Source organism: Zingiber officinale, chromosome 9B (genome assembly GCF_018446385.1).
Source record: "Zingiber officinale cultivar Zhangliang chromosome 9B, Zo_v1.1, whole genome shotgun sequence".
NCBI classification, from domain to species: domain Eukaryota; kingdom Viridiplantae; phylum Streptophyta; class Magnoliopsida; order Zingiberales; family Zingiberaceae; genus Zingiber; species Zingiber officinale.
The window spans coordinates 85,674,064-85,683,035 of NC_056003.1; the positions used below are offsets into that span (position 1 = coordinate 85,674,064).

General features: G+C 39.4%; 1 long non-coding RNA gene across 1 annotated transcript; it reads right to left on the reverse strand.

Moving 5' to 3' along the window:
• Positions 1–4,458: 4,458 nt before the first annotated feature.
• On the reverse strand, positions 4,459–4,751 carry LOC122025403. The gene is made up of 3 exons (XR_006123688.1): positions 4,728–4,751; positions 4,560–4,648; positions 4,459–4,475 (listed from the first exon to the last, which is right to left on the reverse strand). It is a non-coding gene; the product is annotated as an uncharacterized LOC122025403 (long non-coding RNA).
• Between the last annotated feature and the right edge of the window lie 4,221 nt (positions 4,752–8,972).

An 8,972-nucleotide genomic window follows, 5' to 3' on the forward strand; every position in this document is an offset into this window, starting at 1 on the left:
CTCTCTACCACAATTCGCTGTGGTTAGCCTAGGATATAACAACCTAGTAACTAATCAAATCCATCATCAATTCTATCAGCATCCTAGTGGGTCATCCACTGATAGGAAAATTAGTTGATGGGTTAATTCAACAAATGACATAATGCAGTCACTCCATATTCTGCATTCAGTATAAGTAAAATCATCATACTGCTACCAATGTATACACCTAGCACACATGCTCACTCAACATATGTATGATCAACAAAATCCTCCAATTATTTACACCAAACATACTCACAACTCAGGTATATTCAGTATGATACCTCCAACAATACATACCGAACACGTGTGCAAAATCAATGCAGGTAAAATCAACAATACACCACAAACAACACTCACATGACATATCTTCACCTATGCCAAGAGTATAACCAACATATACTTCCAATAAAGCATACTAAACTCAGGTGCACTCACAAATCAAACATAATCAAAAAGTTACATTAGATACCACACCAAACACATATGTACATATCACAACTCAGATTAAATCGACAAAAATGCCTCCATCAAAACACCACCGATGTACTTATACTACATCTCGGATTTAATCAACAAGCTATCTTCAATAATACCTCCAGATACATACACCGAACTACATATCTATGATCCACAAGGAACCTTCAAATCATATCAGAACATGGATACATATACTACTTGCAAATGGACAGTCTACCACAGGACTCCTACAACACATAACAATCATAATATACATGTAACATAGACATGCAAAATCAGCACACCAGCTCAATCAAAGAGACCAACCTTATGCTACCAACACTCATGGGTTACCGGTATTTCTAAACAAAATTCATGCATATGTATCAAGCATGAATACATCAATCAAAAACAACCCAAAATAAAGCAGCCTAATCATCCAGTAACAACCCTGCTCTAGGTTCAAAGGAAACTGGTATCGGACAAGAAAAATATACACACCGTGGTATAACATTGCCAGTCAATGTCATACACTACCAAGACTATATCCAATGGGAAAAATTTTTATCATCATAAATCCAAATGTACTCTTCCAGTTTACACTAGTAACGATTGTATTCCATAAGTGTTAAGCAATTAGCTCTACACTTCCTTACATCAGCGGGGTCGCATATTCCAATGCACCCTCTAAGTTATCCCACCAGGTATATACAGTTCACGGTCAAAGTCTTCATGGAATAGGATACATCGATCCTTTATAAACTATCCAAGCGAAAATGATTTATCTAAATCAGTCCTTCCCACGTCAGTACAAAACATGTACTCAAAGGTGCTCTAGATACATAACTAAGCACAAATAAGCTAAAGGTTCGAACCTCTAAAAATAGATCATGGCAATCCTCTACTGATCAACCAACAAAACTAAATCATTCATCTACTAACTAATCAAGAATACCTTAATCCTCCACAAGCAACTAAGGTATATCCAACCACATAATATCATATGTATAAATGTGTACGACCCAAATAAAATCAGAATTTAAGAACATCAAGACACTCTCATCTTCATCCTCAAAAACATCAGCCCACACTATATCAGATGAATAAATCTCTACTCCCCATGAGGGCAAGTTAGCATTCAAAACATCAATCATTATTTATCCACATATTCCCATATCAGAGGAAGCATATATCAATTTTTTTTTCCATCCTGTTAACTATCCATAACCAACCAGATTTATTAAAATCTCATAGGCACATTCAACCGTAAACTCTCCAGCACCCAATTTATAATCTGATCACCAACCATAATCATCAAACCTGTGAATATCATAAATGACACTCACTATGTCACCATCAACAACAACCCAAATAATAGATCATCAAAATAGTTATCCACTAATAGATCATCAAACAACCACATAACATTTACTCTCATAAATCATTAGAAATCAACACATCACAATATCTGATCTTCCAATATCCCTCAACCTCAAATCATTCTCAACAATGATCAAACATGGTAACCCTCCAATGACCAATTTTCATCGTATAGGATACCCTAATATCCAAAAGATACGAGTATAAAAACTCTACTAGCTAAGTCCACAGGAATATATAGGTATCATCCATTACCCAGCTAACAATAGCAGAGGCTGATATGTGCATCCATCTCCTAGTAGTAGTAACATAAGCTAAAACTACTGATGGTATGATATGAAAAATCACCAGAGACTATAATCCTTGATCTCTATTTGGTCAATCATGCTCAATGGCTAACCCATCACATGTAATATGTGTTACAACAACCAGACAGGTATTACATAAAGAATGCTAATACATGTCATAAACTATAAAATTAAACATCATACCTATATGCCGTCTGGAGATGTTCTGTCGCTGTCCTGTCCCCAACTTCTGACCTCAAAATTCCGAACGAGAAAATCGCCGGAAATTCAAATAAATCCGAAACGGAAATCCGAAACATAACCATATCGAAAATCCGATAATGCCCAGTTTGACTCGCAAACCTGGCTAACCCAAATATCCAGAATACCAACAAGAGGTATCCGATAAATCTCCAGAACACCAAAAGCAGGTATTATAACCCGCTCTGATACCAAATAAATTGGTATCAGATAAATCTCAAAAATCCAAAATACGAAACAAAAGATCGTAAAACTGTGCTCTGATACCACTAAATTGTCACGCCCCAGAGGAGTCCCTGTCCGAAAGCATCTCCCCTGTACGGCGGACAATCAAAAATTTTCTACAAGCACTAAATACTCAGCCACAGGCGGCTGGAATCATAAGAATAATAAAAATCAATCACCACGCAGTTTATATATATATTCAGCCTCTGGCTGACACAACCACGCAGTAATAATACTCTGACTCAAAAACCACCCTACTCAACTACACTCGTAAAGTTCAAAACCGACGAACTCACATCTTCTGCCATCCAGGCAGGCATGTAGTAGAAATAAAACCAAATCCAAACCCATCAATATAATAAAATCTATATCATGTCCATAAGCAAATAATCCAGAACATAACGAGTTCAAACAGTCTAGAACAGAAAGAAACCAAAGAAAACCAAACATATCCTGGAGGTCTGTAGGACCAGCACTACGTGCAGTGAGGACTAGCGACTGGAACTCCTCAGGACAGATCAACCCGAAAATATCAACAATGGAGGCGGGTGAGTCCAACACTTAGCAGGTGCAATTGATATGCAAAGTAAAGAAACAACACCTAGCACTAATCATGCCATACCTCGATAAAAGATAAGAATGCATCCGAAATAAACAGAGAATACCGTACTAACCAGTCCCGAGTATAAGGTCAAACAATCGAGGGATAAGGAAATCTGTATGCATGTCAAACATAGGTATCCAAACAATATGCAGCATATAAATGCAGCAAACACAAACACAGCAATAAATGCATCATGCATATGATGCCAATGATGCGCCCTGGTCACCCCCACCCCGACGATCATCTCATACAAAAGTGAGGCCGAGTGGGTAGGGTTGTAACCTCTGTCGTCACTACTCCTGACGAGTGACCGAGTGGACGGGTGTTTCGGAGTACACCATCCTCCTACCCCAAATCATAGATGGGGGCGCAATGCTCTCCCCGGTACTCGAAGACGGGAGGAATCCCTGCCGGATAACACGTGTCACACTACCCATGAGCGGACCAACGGTGCCTAACAGAGTCCCTGCTGCAACACACTCAGCCTGAATCGACCACTAACCCATGAGTGGTGGTGTGTGCAGATCCATGTAACTGGCGATGTGCTCAACAATAATGGAGTGGACTATCGCACAGCATGCAATCATGCAAATGGTGCATGGCACTAACCACAAGAATATCCTGACCTAATCCACATATATATAAAAATGCATCAAAGGTCAACGAATCCAAAACAATCCAAAGGTATACAGAAGGTATAAAACCTAGGTCCTGAACATGGTGAAACATGGTATATCACTACCCCTATAAGCATGTATAAACAGGTAAAATATACCTGAGATGCAAAACCAATCAATCAATCAAGCATGTAAGATTTGGGTAGTGATTAATCGAAACAGATAAGAAACACAATTAATACAACATGTTAATTTAATTACTAAGCATATCAAAGACAATAAGTCAAAAGTACCCGCCTCCGAAAATAGAAAGGTCCAATCTGACTCCGAGATACTCGTCTCGCGTCAAAGTCCTGTGTTAAATCCCACAGTTTAACTAATTTAATTATAAACAAATAGATAAACTAATTTCTAATCCACTGACCAGTTAGGGTTAGTTTCATTAACCCCAACTACACCGCTATACAACTTCTAAACCTAAATCAATAATTATTGCTAACACAACTAGCAATAATCTAACACAAAGATCAAAACCATAAACCTTACCTCAATTCAACCGCTGCTGGAAGTCACAAAGTTGTTACCCAATTATGATTGTTTACAGCCAGCAAAGATAAATTGCTGCTGGAACAAAACGAACAAACCAAAACAGTAATTAATCCACATTCTTAAACATACAGAATTTCCAACCAAGCTACACCTTACCTCAATCCTCACAGCAGGGAGGTTGCTGCTGGAAATTGCTAGCTGAAAATACCTACTGTCGCAAATTCTTGGCCGGAGCTACACTGATTCTACAACCACAGACATCCACCCGGTGAGCACAACATCCTGTACCAAATCTGAAATCCAAATCCAATAAACCTTACTTACCCGATACCTTCTTGTTTTCTCTCTGTCGACAGCTAGTGGTGAAGCAGGAAGATCCGATGGTGAGGCATAGGTCACGGTGAAGCCACTAGAGCTTGGAGTTTTGCCTTTGGTTGAAGACCAACTCGCTAGAGCGGCGGTGAACCAAGTCTAGGGCATGACTCGATAATGCTCGCTCTCGGCAGTGGCACACAGAGGAAGAACTAGGCTCGGCGGGTTGGACACACTGTTCCAGTCGGCTGTGGGTGACAACGGCGGCGTAAGATCACAGGGGAGGCCGGCAGTACTAGGGCACGACCCAATCGGCAGAGAGGCTCGGCCGTCGGCTGTGGTGGCTCCGGAATCTCCACAGCGAGGGAAAAAGAGAAGAAGGCGATCGGTTAGGGCACGGCGTCGCTGTGGTGGCGGCAGAGGAGAGGACAAGAGGAGAAGGCTTCGGGTGTGAGGCTCGGCAGGCACGCGCGGGGGAGAGAAGAAGGGAAGAGGCAATGGCTTCGGGTTTCGGGGAGGAAGAGACCGCCGGCCGGCGGTTAGGGCCGGCGTCGGGCGTGAGAGAAGAAGAGGAGAAGGCTCGGGTAGGGAGAAGAGTTTTCGGTGAGGAGAATAAAGAAAAGGAATTTAAAAAGAAAAAGTAAAAAAAATCAACTTTTTCTCACTTAAATGGGGTAGCCCGAATAGGCTTTTCCGGGCCCCGTTTTTATCCCCGTCAACTCGTCCGTACGAGCTCCGAAAAATTCCCGAAAAATGTCCAAAAATTCCGAAAAATTCCCTTATTAATATTCGTCATTTTTCCGGTATTTTACATGTGACATCCCTTGGTGGCCGAAAGTTTGGAAGGAAGAAGAAAGTTTGGGTGGATTTCATCTTGGTTGATCGTCACCCACATGACGTCTAAGAAGAGGAGTGGAATACAATAGAAGATCGAGAGGTTATTAAATCTTTAAAGAAAAGTATAACTAATTATAAGTTTCCGTATCATAATTAGTTCATATTCTTTGAATGGATCCTGAAATACCAACACAAGAGGCTATCGATTTTAGGCTATCAGTTTTATGTTATCGATTTTGTGTTTCGATTTCATGTTTCGATCTTGTGCTTCTATTGAGGTCTCTTTAGTTAAACCGAGGGTTACTATAAGAAGTTTAAACATCGAATTTCTTTGAAAGGCTTTGTCTAGGAAGTGGTGGATGATCCCATACCCAAGAAGGCCTAGTGCCTCGCCATGTTTAACCTGGAAGTCGATCTTTGAAATAAATGTTTAATCATCTTTTGTAATATGGTATAACTTAGGAAGATCACATCGGTTCAATTTGGAGTAAAAATGTTAAGTATCGTTTCCAATCCAAGTTTAACTTCTGAAGAGTAATTTGGATTAATAATATTAAGCATCGTTTGCAATCCAAGTTTAACTTCATGAGAGCACATGGGTAGCTAGGAAAAGTTCTATGCTTGTACAAAATTTTTGTACAGGGGAATAGAACGGAATCCAGGTGTAGCAACCAACAGTCCTATCATAAAGAATGCAGGGTCCTTCGGCAAAGGGTGCCCAACAACTTGTTGTTGTTGCGCTATCTTCTGGGCTTTGGCGACCACAAGTAAATCAAGGTCCTCCTGTGATAGGGTAACTATTGTGAATCTTCCATCTTCGCATTTAAGAATTAAGCGAAGTTCCCACACACAGTGTCAAATTTGATCATGTCTGAAATCGGGGAAGCTGGTGCGCTGGACATGTGGTTTCATAGTTAACCGCTAGAAGACTTTGAGAAGGAAGAACCTGGTACCTCGATTGGGTCTGCTCTCAAAGAAGAAAAAGGAGGAAGAGCATGTTAGTAATCGGGGCATGGAGGGGTTCTTGACTTAGGTGCTTTGACGCTCAAGACAGACAAGGAGCTGGAGAAAAGAATGAAGAACAGTGGCGAGGAACAGTAAATTTTGATAGCGAAGTGTTGCGTACTAGCGCCTGTGGGTGGAGACTCCTTATATAATGTTATTTTCCCCTTCTGTATGAATATCGATGCATTGTTAAAATATGATCCACCATTCTGACATTTTACAGTCTTTCCTAAATTGGGCCGACCACCTCAGAATGGAACTTCCACTGTACAAGAAATATTCTCTTGATTCTTTGTAACAGTTACACAAAGACGCCAAAGAGGGATATTGGGCTTTTGGGCTGGCGAACCCTACTTTAACAGTAAGCTGGTTGAGTCCCCTCTATTGTTCGATCGGATATTGCTCTTGAACGGAATAATTCAGCTGCGGAAGGTTGACCATCTCGAGGATTCGGCATCCGACGGGACAAAAATCTGGTCGGACTGTATGTCTAGAAGCTCCAAGTAGACCGAGAGAACTCGGTTCTCCATTGAGTCAGGAGAACTCAAACTTCAACCCAAATAGAAAGATTCGGAATCTGATCAGATCAACGATTTGATTGGCTAGAGTACTCCGTTGGTCCTATTAACCTCGAGTGTTAGTCTTCTTAATTTTAACCATCGTATCAACTAATCTTCTTTGACTTTATCCCAACTTTAGGACCCTATCCTGTTCACCGTATCAGTTAATATGAACATTAGCGTATCGGCTGGGACACCGTGGTTCCCTTATAAGGAAGCTTGATCGTTGAAAACAACAAAAAAAAAACAACAACAAAGAAAAAAAAAACATTCCTAGTGAAGAAGAGAAAAATAAGAGAGACTTCTATAATTTCCTTAGTTTTTTTTTTCACGGTGTAATTCGTTTTTTTGATAAATTATCTTAAAATCTTTTAATTTTACCATCAGTCTCTATATTAGAAAATATTTATTTTAATTTTTTAATTCATACTAATTGACTTAATTTACTATATGTACCTAATCTTATATAATTACACTAAATTAAACTACATGTATATTTGATTTCAAATATTTTATACCTAATAAAATAGATTATATAACTATATATATACACACTACATATTCATATATAGATGAGGTTGATTGATCTATTATAGATATTGCTCAATTGAATAGAAAAGATATTAAATTTTAACTTAAATGATGTTAAATTTAAGAGGAATTATATTTCACTATAGACTTTTTGTACCTATATTTTACCATGTACCTAAAAAATATGTACACAAGAATGATGCTAAATTTAGGAGGAATTATACCTCATTATGGACTTTTTGTACCTATATTTTACTATGTACCTAAAAATTATGTATAGGTAGTGTACTAGATTTGAGTTTAAATGGTGTTGAATTTAGGAGAAATTATACCTCTTTTTGGACTAATGATGCCTTATTTTGGACTTTTTGTACCTATATTTTATAATAATCCTTCGAAATGTGTGCAAATGTAGTGAATTAGTATGGATTAGAGAGTTGAAATAAATTGTCTAACATAGGAACTGACTGCAAAGTTGAAACTTTGCATGAGAGTTTAGGGTAATTTTCCCTTCTTTTTTGGTAGATATTGGTGATAAGTGGATAATTAGTTTGTGGTGACAATCTCTGCTAAGTTGTGTTCGTGATTTTATTTTTTTTTATCCTGAGAAATAGTCGTCCAAGCATGACTTTTAGCATCGTCGGATGAGATGAATCTGCTTTAAGTTTAACGCTGGAATCAACGTCTTTGTTCCTCAGGCGACGCTCCTTAGGCAACCCACTTAGACTCAAGCTCCAAGATTGTTTTAGTTTCTGTATCGAGCCTTCGGTTTCAACTTTACTGACTCGGTACTCAGAGCACTTGCTAACTCAACACTAGGAGCACTCGCCGACTAGGGAACTTGGTGAATCAAGGACTCAACAAAATTTCTCTATCATTCAGACTTGGACAGTTCCAAATGAAATTAGCGATCGACCAACTAAACTAGACTAACTACTTGAGATAATCAGATGAAACTATCTTGACATATAAGTAATCATTATCCCTCCATAAATTGTGAATACCAAGTGATAAGGTAATTAAGGTGGACCCCCCCCCCCCCCAACGCTTGTTAAAGTTCAAGAGGCCGGATGACATGGCAGTTAAAGTCAAGAGGTGGTCAACATTCTGAGTCAACCTATCCGATCGGACCCTCTGGCCGATCGGGCCTCGAGCCCCAAACTCCTAAGAATTGACGAAGCACAAGGCCAAGTATTTACTAGCTTGACCGAATGCTCTAGCCGATTGGACATAGAGCCCGATCGGGCATACTGGACGCTTGATCCACCCAAACTCCTAAGGCATTGAGGAAGCGCAAAGCCAAGTATTAACAAGCTCGATGAGT